Source organism: Saccopteryx leptura, chromosome 11, assembly GCF_036850995.1.
Source record: "Saccopteryx leptura isolate mSacLep1 chromosome 11, mSacLep1_pri_phased_curated, whole genome shotgun sequence".
Classification (NCBI taxonomy): Eukaryota; Metazoa; Chordata; class Mammalia; order Chiroptera; family Emballonuridae; genus Saccopteryx; species Saccopteryx leptura.
The window spans coordinates 4130079-4143906 of record NC_089513.1 but is presented as its reverse complement, the minus strand read 5'-3'; the positions used below and the strand labels follow the sequence as shown (position 1 = coordinate 4143906).

The 13828-nt window shown below is 36.2% G+C and overlaps 1 non-coding gene across 1 annotated transcript; it reads right to left on the bottom strand.

The window, feature by feature from the left end:
* Positions 1–11702: 11702 nt before the first annotated feature.
* Positions 11703–11809, bottom strand: LOC136383622 (U6 spliceosomal RNA). The gene has a single exon (XR_010747445.1). It is a non-coding gene; the product is annotated as a U6 spliceosomal RNA (small nuclear RNA).
* Positions 11810–13828: the final 2019 nt, after the last annotated feature.

Here is a 13828-nt window from a genome sequence, read left to right as displayed (position 1 = left end):
TAGTCTTTACTATCCTGTTATTTAAACGTGATGTATTTAGACATGGTTTTTACTTTTTTCTTTTTCACCTGTGGTTTTATTTATTCAGTTTATCAAATACTTCTTTTTTATCAGTTCTAGATAATAGTCAACTGTTTTCTTTAATATTGCTTGTCATCCATCTTCTCCATTCTTCCTCTCTGAAACTCCTACTAGATAGATATTAAATCTTGTCATTCTTTCATCCATGACACTTTTTCCCTGAATAATACTTTACTAGTTATCAATTTACTAGTCCACTGGGCTTAATTTACAGGGTTACTCTGGTTGTTGGGTTGAAAATACATGGCAGGAGAATATGAATCTAACCAAAAAGCCCCGTCAGCAGCCTCTCACGGTGTTCTAGGTGAGTGATGGGAAGTGGAGGAGGGTGTCATATTCTGGATTTATCTTTGCTTCACAGCAACATAATTTCCTAACAGACTGGACAAGATACATGGGAAAGAAAGGAGTCAAGAACAACATTAAGGTTCTGACCTAAGCAAATATAAGAATGGAATTACCATCAACCAAGGTGGCAAAGACTATGATTAAAGGATAGGCAATCGGAATCTGATGTCATATATGTTGAGTTTTTTAGACTCAACATTTGGAGATATTGAGTGTGCAAGAGAAAAGAGATGAAAAGAAAAGAAGCCAGCAAGATGGTATATTTTTAAGCCAACTGTATACCGAACAGAGAAACCCACTTGATACCATCTCTAAGGACACAGAAGGCTAAAAATAAAAGGATGGAGAGATAAATCATGCACACATACACAATGCTGTGGTCGTTATATCAACATCAGAAAAAAATAGACTTTGGAATAAAAAGCTATACTGAATAATGATAAAATAATTCTTCAAGAAGACAAAGAAATCCTAAATAGGATACATCCAAACATAGAGCAGCAAACCACAAGAGGCATACACTGCCAGATCTGAAAGAGTAAGTAGACAGAGACCTACAATTATAGAGTCTTCCACTCCTCTTTCAGTAATTTGAGAGAAAAAAGAAGCAAGAAATCAGTAACCTAAAACAAAATTCTACAGGTCTCATTGACTTAACTGATGAGAGACTGGAAGATTATTCCTTGTCATTAAACACACCCCAGAAGTTCTATCTCAACCCTTTTATTCCATATCATCGTGGAAGACTGAGAAGGTCAATTTTATGTGTCACTGGACTAGGCTAAAGGATGCCCAGGTAGCTGTTAAATTGTTAGTTCTGGGTGTGTCTATGAGGATGTCCTCAGAAGGTTAAGGATGTACATCAGCAGACTGAGTCATGATCACCCTCCCCAATGCACTGGGCATCACCCATCCACTGAGGATATGAACAAAACATCTCACCTCTGCTTGAGGTGATATGTTCATTTCCTGCCCTTGGACACTGACACCCCTGGTTCTCAGGCTTCTAGACTCAGACCAGGACTTAAACCATTGGGCCTCTGATTCTCAGGCCTCCAGACTCAGGCCACATTTAAACCATTGGGTTTCTGGGTTCTCCAACTTGCAGATGTTAGATTATATGACTTCTTGGCCTCAGTAGCCATGTGAGCCAATTTCTATAATAAATCTCATCTATATATCTATACCTATAGGTCTCTATCTCTATATCTGTATCTATGTATCTATCTCCTATTGGTTCTGTTTCTCTGGAGAGCTCTGACTACATAAAGACCTAGACAGCAAATAAGACATACAAAGAACTATATAAAATGGATAGAGACAGTCAAGGAAGCACACAAAAATCTCTGATACAGTTATCTATGTAGAATATCTCAGAGTCCATTGTAAACTCCTAGGTCTAATAAATGAGCTTAGCAAAGATGCAGTTACAAGGTCAGTAACTAAAGGCAATCATGTTTGCATATGCCAGTAAAGAAACAACTTAAATTTGATGTTTAAATATATATGTACACATTAACAACAGAGAGGGAGAGGGAGCTAACTAGAAATATCTGTACATATATCTAACATATATTTAACAAATATACGTCCAGAATCTCTACACAAAATACTACAAAATACTGATGAAGGAAATAAATGAATATCTAAATAACTAGAGAGCTATACCATATTTATGGATAGGAAAACTCATTATTTGTTAAAAGATTTACTCTACTCAATTTGATTTATTGACTTATCACTATCCCAGTAAACATCCAACAAGTATTTTTTGGTAAATATTAATGTGCTGATTCTAAATTATTTCTTAAAAAGAAAACCACTGGCAGACTCATAATGTCCAGTTTTAAGACTTACAAAGCTATAGCACACAAGGTAGCATGGTACCAACAAATAATAAACATGTATATATAAATGGAACAGAATATAAATCGCAGAAATAGACCTACAGCAATATCTTCACCTGACATGGACCACATGCAAAAGCAATTTATTATAAAAAACACAGTCTATTCAACAAGTGATCTTGGAAAAATTGGACATACATTTGCGAAATAAATAAGTAAATAAATAAATACTTCATGCTTGATACAAAAACATAAATTCAAAAAGATCATCTACTTAAGTGTAAGTCATAAAAACATAAAACTCTGGTAATATGGAAGAAAATGTGTGACCTTGGGTTTGGCAGTGAATTTGTATATATGAGGCTAATATCATGAACCATAAAAAGCAAACTGATAAATTGGGCTTCATCAAAATGAAACACTTAGTTCTTCAAAAAGAACTCTTAAATATTTAGAAGTTGAAAGTTTTACTGGGAGAAAACCTCTGTAAACCACATAACTGATAAAGAACTTGAATACAGACTACATAAAGAAATATCAAAACCCAATGATACAAAACAAATAGCCCAATTAATAAATGAGTCAGACCTTTCCTCAAAGAAGTCATACCAGTGGCAATTAAGTGTAAGAAACAATGTTTCACGTTATTTGCTATTTTGGAAATTATATGTTCACAAGAGTATTTCTTGAGCCACACCTTTTTTATAACAATTTTTATACTTGTCTATTTAAATTCATATTTATTTCTGGTTACTTGCTGTATAATAGCTAACAAAAAGCCAAGTGAGGTACACATGTCCTTCAAAACCCAAATCGCATTGACCTTTTGTATTTTATATTTATTTATTTGTTTGTTTGTTTGTTTGTTTTAGCTCAAGTTATAACCAAGAATTGAACTGATTAGTCGGGCCCTATATTTAATCTGAGCAATTAAACCAACCCCCCCCCCCCAGTCATATATGCTCCAGCAGGTCTAATCTTCTGCTGGCCTTCTCCATGATGTCATCACCACTGTCATAAATTTAAGTTACCCCGAGGATGAATCATTACTAAATCTTATCTCACCAGGTGACTGCCGTGCACTGGAGAATTTCAATATTCTCATGACAGACAGTGAATTTATTCTGTCGTCTTGCCTGTGAAAAACAAATTGTGTCTGTCTTTCTTCCACATTCGCCATCGCCAAGAGAGAACCACCCAAATTTCTCAAAGCCAGCAAGTTCCTTTTAGCCTGTTGGATTTCCCGAGTAGTGAAAGCTACATCTTCCTCGGTCAGGGCTGTAGATAAAGCCACTTTGTTCAAGTCCTTAGGGTCAATATTTAGTCTCTGGGTTCCATCTTTTTATCTCACAGCAAATTGGTGCAGATAACGAGTTTCAGCTCCTTTTTTTTTTTCTCCTTCAAACATGTCTATGTTTCTTATTGATCTCCAACAATTTAGTACAGTTTAATATTTATTGTTAGACAAAGTCTGGGCAATTCTAAAGATTCTCATTTAAGTGACCAATTGAAACTGGATTGAGGATACAACTGTGTGACATCTGAGCACTTTCTAGGTGACACATTCAACTATGGAGTCGTTTGTAGTTATTGAATCTATACAGCACTGTAAGAAACTTTCTTGCTTTCTAATCTGGGTCTCATCAAACTCTGCTACCTGCTATACCACAGTAGATACAGAGCAGGAATTAAAACTACTAGCTATATATTTGGGAAAAATTTTTCTAGACCCCTATATATATAGAACTTTATAAAAAAATAAAGCACAGATAAACTACAAACCTCAATGTACAAAATACGAGGATATAATTTTATACTACTGAAGTTAGTGATGATTCCTCTAAAAAAAAGACTGATAAAATGCAAGTCTTTACATGAAAAATATCACTAAGAAAATAAAAAGAAGACAAGAAACAGACCAAAAAATGTTGACACATTTAATAAAGATTAATATAAAAATGTTATTAAAAGCCTTATAAAATTTTAAAACATTAGTCTATATGCTGTGTATTGTATATATCCATATATAATAAGAAAAAATACAAATAGGCACAACATTTGCATATGTTGATCCAGAAGAAATCTAAATGGGTAGTAAAAATATTAAAATAGGTCCATTCTTAGAACTAACTTCTAAATTTAAAAAATCAAAATGTATATGATTAATAATATCAAATTATGGCAAGAAGGTGGGGAAATGGGCACTATATATTTGTTTAAGATTGTAATAACAGCACAATGTTAGCTAATAATTTAAGAAAATGAAATATTTGTTATTGAACAAAGGCTAAATAAATAATAGTACATCAGGATGTAACTACAAAGTAGCTATAAAATGACTAAGTTAAAATATATTCGTAGATATATACATGAAAAAAATCTCTAGCTGCTGAATAAAACTCAGTAAAATGTTTAACCCCATTCATGAAACTAGGACACACACACACACACACACTAAAGGATTTTAGAATTCTGCAAACTTTGCTCTTGACAGTAGGGAGCCAGAAGGTGGGACAGAGACCTTGGACTTGAGAAGGGTAGATAAGAGCAACTTCTCTCCATTCTGCCTTCTTTTAGAGTAGACTAAATTGCATTAAAATGCAATTTGTTTAATAAAATACAATGAAACCCTTTCCACAATTATTTGAATACATTTTGTCAGAGTATATATATTTGTAGGATTGCAACATGCTAATGGAAGCACTGTTCTTTTCCACCATCTGTTACAGAAGTATTTATATTCATCAGTGCAAGACGTTGCTCGGCAGAGCATTTTAAATTCGTATGCTCTCTGTAAATGAGGTGAAAAATAACAGGGTAACAGTTTCTGAATTACACATCTTATTTATAAGTCTAGATGGTCTCCCTATTGATATTTATTCAAAAGTCAGGAACAGCGAATGTTAATCGTTCAGACTTCTGTCTCAGGTGTTAACAATTGTTTCCCCTACACTGAATGAATATTAAGACTGCACCTCAGGAAATGGATTAAATATAAATTATATTTCCCTACAAAATTACAAGATAATGTCCTTACCACGAAGGTAGCTACACTTCTGACACATAAGGGCTCCGTTTTTATGAGACAATATTTTGCTACCTGCAAGTGGATCTTTCCTATCAGAGATCTATGAGCACTTAGATTTTATGCCATGCATCTGCAACCATTCCCTAAATGTCTACTACACCAGGCGCCCTTCTACCTGAGCCCACACACCTCAGCTCTGATGTGGTAAACAGGGTGACCACAACTTCTATGTTCCTGTGGGTGAGGCGGGGGAGATCATGAAAAATAATATGCACAGGAAAATCATGGTTTTGTATCGTCCGTGAGATGTGATGTTGAAGAGAATAAAGGAGTGGGATGTGGAACTCTACCCAAGTTCATGGCAGGCCCCTGGACAGGGGAAGAATGGACAGGCAGGGAACTGAGACGTGAGAGGGACCCATTCTGCCCAGAACTGGGACGTAGTTGTAGGGAGAAGGAACAGCAGCTGCAAAGGCTGGGGACAGGATGGGAAGAGCGTGGTGGACGTGGGAGGAAAAGACCATCCTTTACATCCGGAGATCAGAGACCAGGGGAGAGAGTGGTAGAGGTGGACTTGGAGGGCAGTCACAGCCCAGGCGCACGGGGGCCTAGAGAGACTGGGTGCTGATCAGGATTTTATTCGAGGTGTAGTAAGAATGCCGTCAGAGAACTTGAAGCCAAGGAGTGACTGGCTCTTTGACTGCTTTGTGGGGAAAGAATTTTAGGGGAGCAAAAACAGAAGCAAGAAAGCAGCTTAGGACACTCGTGGGAAAGTTCAAATGAGAAGCTGTATGAATTTGGTAGAAAAGAGTGGGAAGAAAGATAGCGGGCAGGGTGGAGCCCTTACTACCTGCGGAGAGGTAACTGGGTGGTGGTGAGCAAGGATTACACCACCTTACACCAGGATTTGTCCTGGATAAGTCGGCGGAAGGACGTTGGTGACATGTACGCCCCCTTGGACACCATTTGTATACTTATAAAGTACTGTGTCTCCTTTAAAAAGTCTGCAACTCACATCTTACTTTAAAAATAACTTTATATTTGACTTTCCTCTAATTACTCTGAATTAGAAAAATTTTAATATCACTTCATTTCAAAATAATAATGAGGTAGCAAGTAGCATTGGATTCATATTCTGATGGTTTTAATAATTATTGAAATCAATTGGACTTTAGTAAGTTAATAGCAGTCTTATAAAATACTCATTTAAACACTAAGCCTGTAATTCTAAAAGTGGTATTACAATTAGGTTCCTGACAAATAAAATAAACAGCAAGGTATGTCTCCTTTCCACTAGCCTCATTGGAGGGGAATGACTGGTCTGTATTAACTTCACACTATGGGCTTATTTTCCTGTGAAACCTTAAATATATATATATTTATACTTTCATAATAAACATGGTACAAAACATTACTATTAAAAAACTTATATATGTAAATAAATTAAATCTTCAACTCTGAAATATATAGGTATATTTATAAAACAGATTTAAATGGAAGCCAAATATATCCAAATCAGATCTTTAAACTTCTGTAACTCATTAGGTCAGTGTTACCTTTACAGTCCTTGGCAGACATACCATGGTATGCATCAATTATGCAACTGAAATAAAATAGAGAAATTTTTAAATACTGATATTAGTATAACATCTAGAAGTAAAAAGAAAAAATAACATTTTACTTGGCACTGTATTTTTGCCTATGAGTGTGTTTTGGTTTATAGCACACTTTAAATGAGTCAATCTTTGTCAAATATTTCATGCATTTAATATTTATATATTTGCTATTCAATAAGTATTCTAAGTTCAAAAGACATTCTGTACTACTTACACTGGATATGACAGCACACCATATCTTTCTAGTAAATCTCAGTAAATGCATCCCTATTTTGAGCATCACACCCACAACTCCTGCCCCATTTGCAAAATTTCAAAAAATAAATGTCAGTTATTATTCAGTGACATTTCAGTAAGGGACTTAAAACTTTGGATCTATTAGTGTAAAAGAAAATAAATTTTAATAAGTAGGTTTGACTTGATGAAATTAGGCCCTGGCTGGTTGGCTCAGTGGTAGAGTGTCGGCCACGTGTGTGGATGTCCAGGTTCGATTCCTGGTCAGAGCACACTGAAGAAGCACCCATCTGCTTCTCCACCCCTCCCCCTCTCATTTCTCTCTCTCTCTCTCTCTCTCTCTCTCTCTCTCTTCTCCTCCTGCATCCATAGCTTGATTGGAGCGACTTGGCTCAGGCATTGAGGATGGCTCCCTGGCCTCTGCCTCAAGCACTAAGAAGAGCTCAGTTTCTGAGCAATAGAGCAATGCCCCAGATGGGCAGAGCATCACCCCCTAGTGGACTTGGCAGGTGGATCCTGGTCCGGGTACATGTGGGACTCTATCTCTCTGTCTCCCTGCTTCTCACTTAAGAAAAACTAAAAAAAAAAAAAAAAAAAGAATTGATGAAATGAGAAAATAATTATTCTGTATGAGATATATCAGAATATTTTCTATGAACAATGATAGCAAATACAATTTGCTTAGTGGGGAGATATTCTTAATTGCTAACCTTTAATTAATATGGGAAGATATATCACTAAATTTATATAAAGTATTTTTTAAGTTAACACTGTGCATGTGTTACAGAATAAATCGGTCAGACCCTGATAATTTTTTTTTTTTTTTACACAGAGACAGAGAGAGAGAGTCAGAGAAAGGGATAGACAGGGACAGACAGACAGGAATGGAGAGAAAGGAGAAGCATCAATCATTAGTTTTTTGTTGTGACACCTTAGTTGTTCATTGATTGCTTTTTCATATGTGCCTTGACCATGGGCCTCCAGCAGACCCAGTAACCCCTTGCTCGAGCCAGCAACCTTGGGTCCAAGCTGGTGAATTTTTGCTTAAACCAAATGAGCCCACACTCAAGCTGGCGACCTCGGGGTCCCGAACCTGGGTCCTCCATGTCCCAGTCTGACCCTCTATCCACTGCGCCACCACCTGGTCAGGTTGACCCTGATAATTTTTGAAAGATAACCGTGCATGGAGAAAGGAAGAGGACAGGTTTTGGGTTGTGTGAAGAAACGCAAGTACAATGCAGTTATTTGCACAAGTTACATATCTGTCAGGCGTGGTGATTACAACACTGTGATCACCCTCTCAGGTTTCCCTGTCCTGGAGGAGCTGCTGGTTGTCCCAGAATGCCGTGGATTTACACAGAAATAAAAGTCCTTACCTCATTGCATGGGCATCCTACATGACCTTTTCCTAGTGTTGAAATTTTAATCAAATCTCCTTCTTTCGTTGTGACTCTTGGAATCATTACCTGGAGAAATTGGGTGGATATTTATATTCTATGGATGTGATTTATAGAATATATTAATCTTCTATTGTTTTACAGGCTAATGACACTGTGGATTAGTAGGTCAGACCCTGATAATTACCCACCCAATATCTAGTCTGGTTTTATCTGAGATGGCTATATATCCAGATAGAAGATTCAGGCTCCTAATCATCCATACTGCAAGGAGCAGCTGTGTGATCAAGTTTCTGGTCAGTGAGATGAGAGAGCAGGATCATCCATCAAAGGGTGTCTGAGAACGTTTGAGACTCAGCAGGCATGCAATTTGCCTTTCTCCATTCTGGGATGGTAAATTTTGTGAATCAATTTGTGTGGGCCACAGGGTGCCCAGATATTTGGTCCCTTTACTCTGGGTATATCAGAGATGGTGTTTTTGGATGAGATTAACATTTTGTTTTCAGTAGATGCATCAGACTGTCTTCCATGCAAGCGGACCTCATTTAATCAGTGGAAAGTCTGAATAGAACAAAAAGATTCACCGTCCCCTAAATAAGAGAAAATTGTCCATCACACTGCCTTTAGACTTCATCGAGAAAATGTATGTATCAGGAACTAAGCTAATGCTATCACACATTCAGGATTCTAGTGAGAAGCTCTCTCCCTGTCCCTCCCCCCTCCAAAAAATATATCTGGATATATTATATCAAGACACTTCGGCTAAAGAATTCTGCACCAGAATCATATTATTTTGACATTTATCAAGCTATCTCTTAGCATTTTCCTATCGGCTCACAAAGAAGGAACTTCCAAGAAAAAATTCTAGAACACTCATTACTTTTCTTCAAATTAGGAGAAAATGTTTATCAATAATGTTTACAAGTCACTAAGTTTCTCCCTGATATAAATTCATGGGAGTATTTTTCTTGGATTTCAGTGACAGGAATCACTGTGCTTTTCATGATCAAATCTTCTCTTAGGGAAGTTCCTGAGTTTATATGGAATTAGGTAACTGACTTGTTTACTCTGTCATTTGCTTCGAAGAAACAAAGTGTAAATTTCCTAAGGCAGTTGGATTCCGAACCTACAAATGATTTCATCTTATTTTGTAAGGCTTAATATTTTTTTCAAAAAAAGTATTTTTTCCAAGTTTGCTCACTGCTCACTTTAATCTTGTTGTTATATTGTGTAATAGAAAAAAATAGACATTCCCATAAAACCCCTTTGAAACAAAATGATTTTTAAAAAGCAAACAATAAAGAGAAGATATAGCTGGTAAATCTTCTGATACTAAAAGATATATTGATAAATATATCTGATATAAAGGATATAAAGGTCAAATGATAAAGGAATAATTTTCATGATCAGACTTGAATAGAGGACTTAGGGACAAGGATGGCCCCCATATCTCGTAAACACACATACCACTAATCACACAGACATTTCCTCTACTGTCAGCATGGTCTGACATCCAGCAGCAACAATGTCATGTGAAAACTTGACATAAACAGAGAAATATGAACCCCACTCTGGGACCTACAGAATCTGAATTGCACTCCCTGGTACCGATGGCTCCCACGCACCTAAATCGCCTTGTCTGGAGCCTGGAAAAGGTGTGCCCTTGATATTTTTCCAGTACTTCCCATGATATGACAGACACTGCAACAAAGGAGCCAAGATTTGCCCCGCTGCAAGTTCATAAATGCGTACAGACATACGAAAGTTGTTACATGGAGTGGTGAAGCACACCAGAGACGCAAGCAAGATAGTGCAAAGGGAAAAGGGAACAAACTTCAAAGAGCGCATAACCCATTACTCACAATGGATCGGTACTCTGTCGTGTGTTGTACTGGTTTCATTGCATTGAACCTTTCTCTATTGTCTGTGTGAGATTCCATAAATATCCCCCAGTGTTATGAAAGGAAAAGAGAAGCAGAATGATTAAATGCCCCATCTCGAGATTTCACAATCGGTGGAAATCCTGATTCAGAACTGCAGAGCCCTTCACTACCAGCCTGTGTGTGGAAGACAGATGGCCTCTTCTTAACTGACGGGGATAATTGGATTTTTATAGATGCTGTATTCGCTTATTCTCAAATAGAATCTTATTAATAAGCATGATGTTAGTTTTCTTTTAAAGTGTGCATATTTCAGAAATTGAAAGTATAATCCTTTACATATTTTGAGGTCAAGAAACAAAATTTTTTGATCTATTTATGTTACAAATTTACTTTGCATTTTGGGCTATGTCTCTCTCTCTCTCTCTCTCTTTTTTTTTTTTTTTTTTTTTCACTTCTGCTCACTATTTATCTTGAGTTGTTGGGGTAGATAGAGTTACCGGAGACCTATTCTCTCCACACATCTGAATCTCTATGGAGTGCTCTCCTAAGGAGGGCTTTATACTTTGATTAGCCAGGTTCTTCTTTGGTCCTGTCGGTTGCTAGTATTTTCTTATGCAATAATTGGAAACAAAGACCTCCCTGTCTTACAAATCAAAACTAAATTTCTTTTTTTTTTGGGGGGGGGGTGTCACTAAAGTCATTCAAGTCTAACATAATATGTCCAAAAATATATTTAGGTCTTTTTGAGAAATGCCTCTAAAACTAGCCTTGTAAAAGGCACATAAATTTCAATGCCTATCAGTATAAAACAAATATATTGAGTAACAGCTGTGTGTTCACAGTACTTCCTGCTTTCATTTCATATATTATGTGGTTTCAAAGTATTTTATTGCTCACATAGATTGTAACTTTTTTCCTTGTTGTTGACTGTTTTCATTGAACTGTCATTATGATAAATACTCTTGATTTTTTTGGTTTACATTCTTTCTTGATTTGATTTCATAAAATGGAATTGCTATGTAACTAGTATGCACATTTCCAAGCCTTTTAATACCCAGCAAAATTCTCCTTCAGAAATATAGCATGAAATGTCACTTCTACTTATAGTGTGTCTGAATGACAACTATTACTGAGTGTTGTTGTTTTTGTATTTTTGATAATTTAATGAAGAGAAATGCATATGTCATTTGAACTTGCATTCCTTTAGTTTCTAAGGAGGCCATCATGGTTAACATATTTTCAGACCTATTTGTGTCCTTTCTTTTTTTAAAAATAATACAGAACACTTCAATTTGCTTGTCATCCTTGCACAAGGGCTATGCTAATCTTTTCTGTATCATTCCAATTTTACTCTGTGTGCTGCTGAAGCAGGCACCATGCCCTTATCTTAATTGTTAGAGATATCAGAGCATCTCATTTCAATCATTTCTCTTTCTAAAATCATAACTCAGAGATCTAATCCTTCATCTCTAAATGGCTGTGGATAGACCTCCATTACATCTTCTCCGTTCCTGGCATCCAAGTTCTTAGAAGAAATTAGCTTCATGCTGTGTCATATACAAATATATTGCAAAGGACTATGCAATTGAGATCATGTGTCTAAATATACTGTTGCACTTTTTGGCAAGGATACCTATAAATGTTCATCATCACAATGAGTTTCCAAGAAAATAGAGCAGATAGAATATAATCACATACTTATGAGCTAGATAAACAGCATAGCAGTCCCTTCTAGATGGGTAGAGGTAAATGTGGCCAATCCATGTTTACCTCTGCCAATGTCTATTTTATTTGTTCGTTGATTCTCTGGCAGTCAGTAAAGAATTGGCATAAAGTCAAGAAAAAGAGATAGAGATTCCAAAACCCACTTCTTTTGCATGGAATTAGGGGACTTTACAAGCTGGAAGATGTCTGAATTCCAGATTTACATAGGCTGCATTCTTTCCAACATCATGTCATGCTTTTAAATGGTAGATTCTGGAAAAAAAAGATTTCCAAAGCCCACTCTGTTTTGTCATGAAGACTTTGGAGTGAAGATTGGAATGAATGAGAAAATAGGCAGCCTATGGACCATAACCTGAAATAAAAACAAGTTCTCTCCTTCTGTTTGTTCTGTCCTTTGAGATCACTTTCAGTTCCCAAATAGAAAGACTGATGCATTAAAACCACCATGCAAAAGAACACTCAAATCTGTTTTGAAGATTCTCTAGGTACACAGAGAACTCAACAAACAAATATCCCCCCCAAAAAAACACCAAAACTCCCACTTGGAATAATATGTAATAAATGATATTTGGTCAGACAGGTCCAGATGTTGCTATGAATATGTGTTTTAGAAGAGATGAATATTTAAATCAGGAGAGTTTGAGTAAAGCAGTTTACCATCCATAATGTTTATAGGCTCATCCACTCAGATGAAGGTCATAAGAAAAAGAGCCCCTCCAAAACCCCCCAATGGCTCTTTCTGGCAGAAAGACCACCTCTTCCAGAAGTCCACCTCGGGCTCGATCTGCAACTTCACCTATTCTCTGGGTTCTGGCCTGTTCTCTCTCTCTCTCTCTCCAACACACACACTCAAATACACATTTATACATATCCTATTGGTTTTGTTTCTCTAGTGAACCTTTGACTACTATATATAATAATTATATATATATTATTTCTAACTCAATTAATCTATTGACTTAATGTAATTCAAATAAAAATATTGTCAAGGTGTATGTGTATAATTTTATGTAAGTTGAAAAGCATACATTAAAATATATGTGAAGATTTGAAGGACTTAGAATAAGAGAGCAAGGTGAAGGAATTTTTGTTAATTTATAGAAAGAATTAAAGTGTTGTGATTTTATGAATTAGGATAATGTGATATTAGAGATAGGATAAGCAAATAGATGAAAAAGTGAAGAGCCCTGAAAGGGACAAATCCTAAATTGAAATATGATTAATGACAAAACTGGTTTAGCTACTGAGTGGGGAATACAATCTGTATAATGAATGACATTGAGTCAACTCAGAATCCACATGGAAAACTAAAACTGAACTTCAACCTGAGCCAAAATTAATGGTTGGACATGAAATTCCATTACAAAAACAACATTTTCAGAGACAATACAGAAACACATCTTTATGACCTATGATAGGAGAAAAAAAATCTTCTTAAATAGGAAACAATAAATGCAACTTATATGAAGACATTTACATACAGGAAAATGAGGGGCTTTGGCTTTTGAGGAAGCCAGAAATAACATCTTTTAACAGAGCCATTGTCATTACTCACCAAGTAAATGCCTAATGCACCTGAGAAATACAACAGTATCTTTTTTCTTTTGAAGTCTGCCCCTTTTCTTGGCCAGTTTGGAAGAGAAGTTATTCAAGAAAGGGAATTATTGAA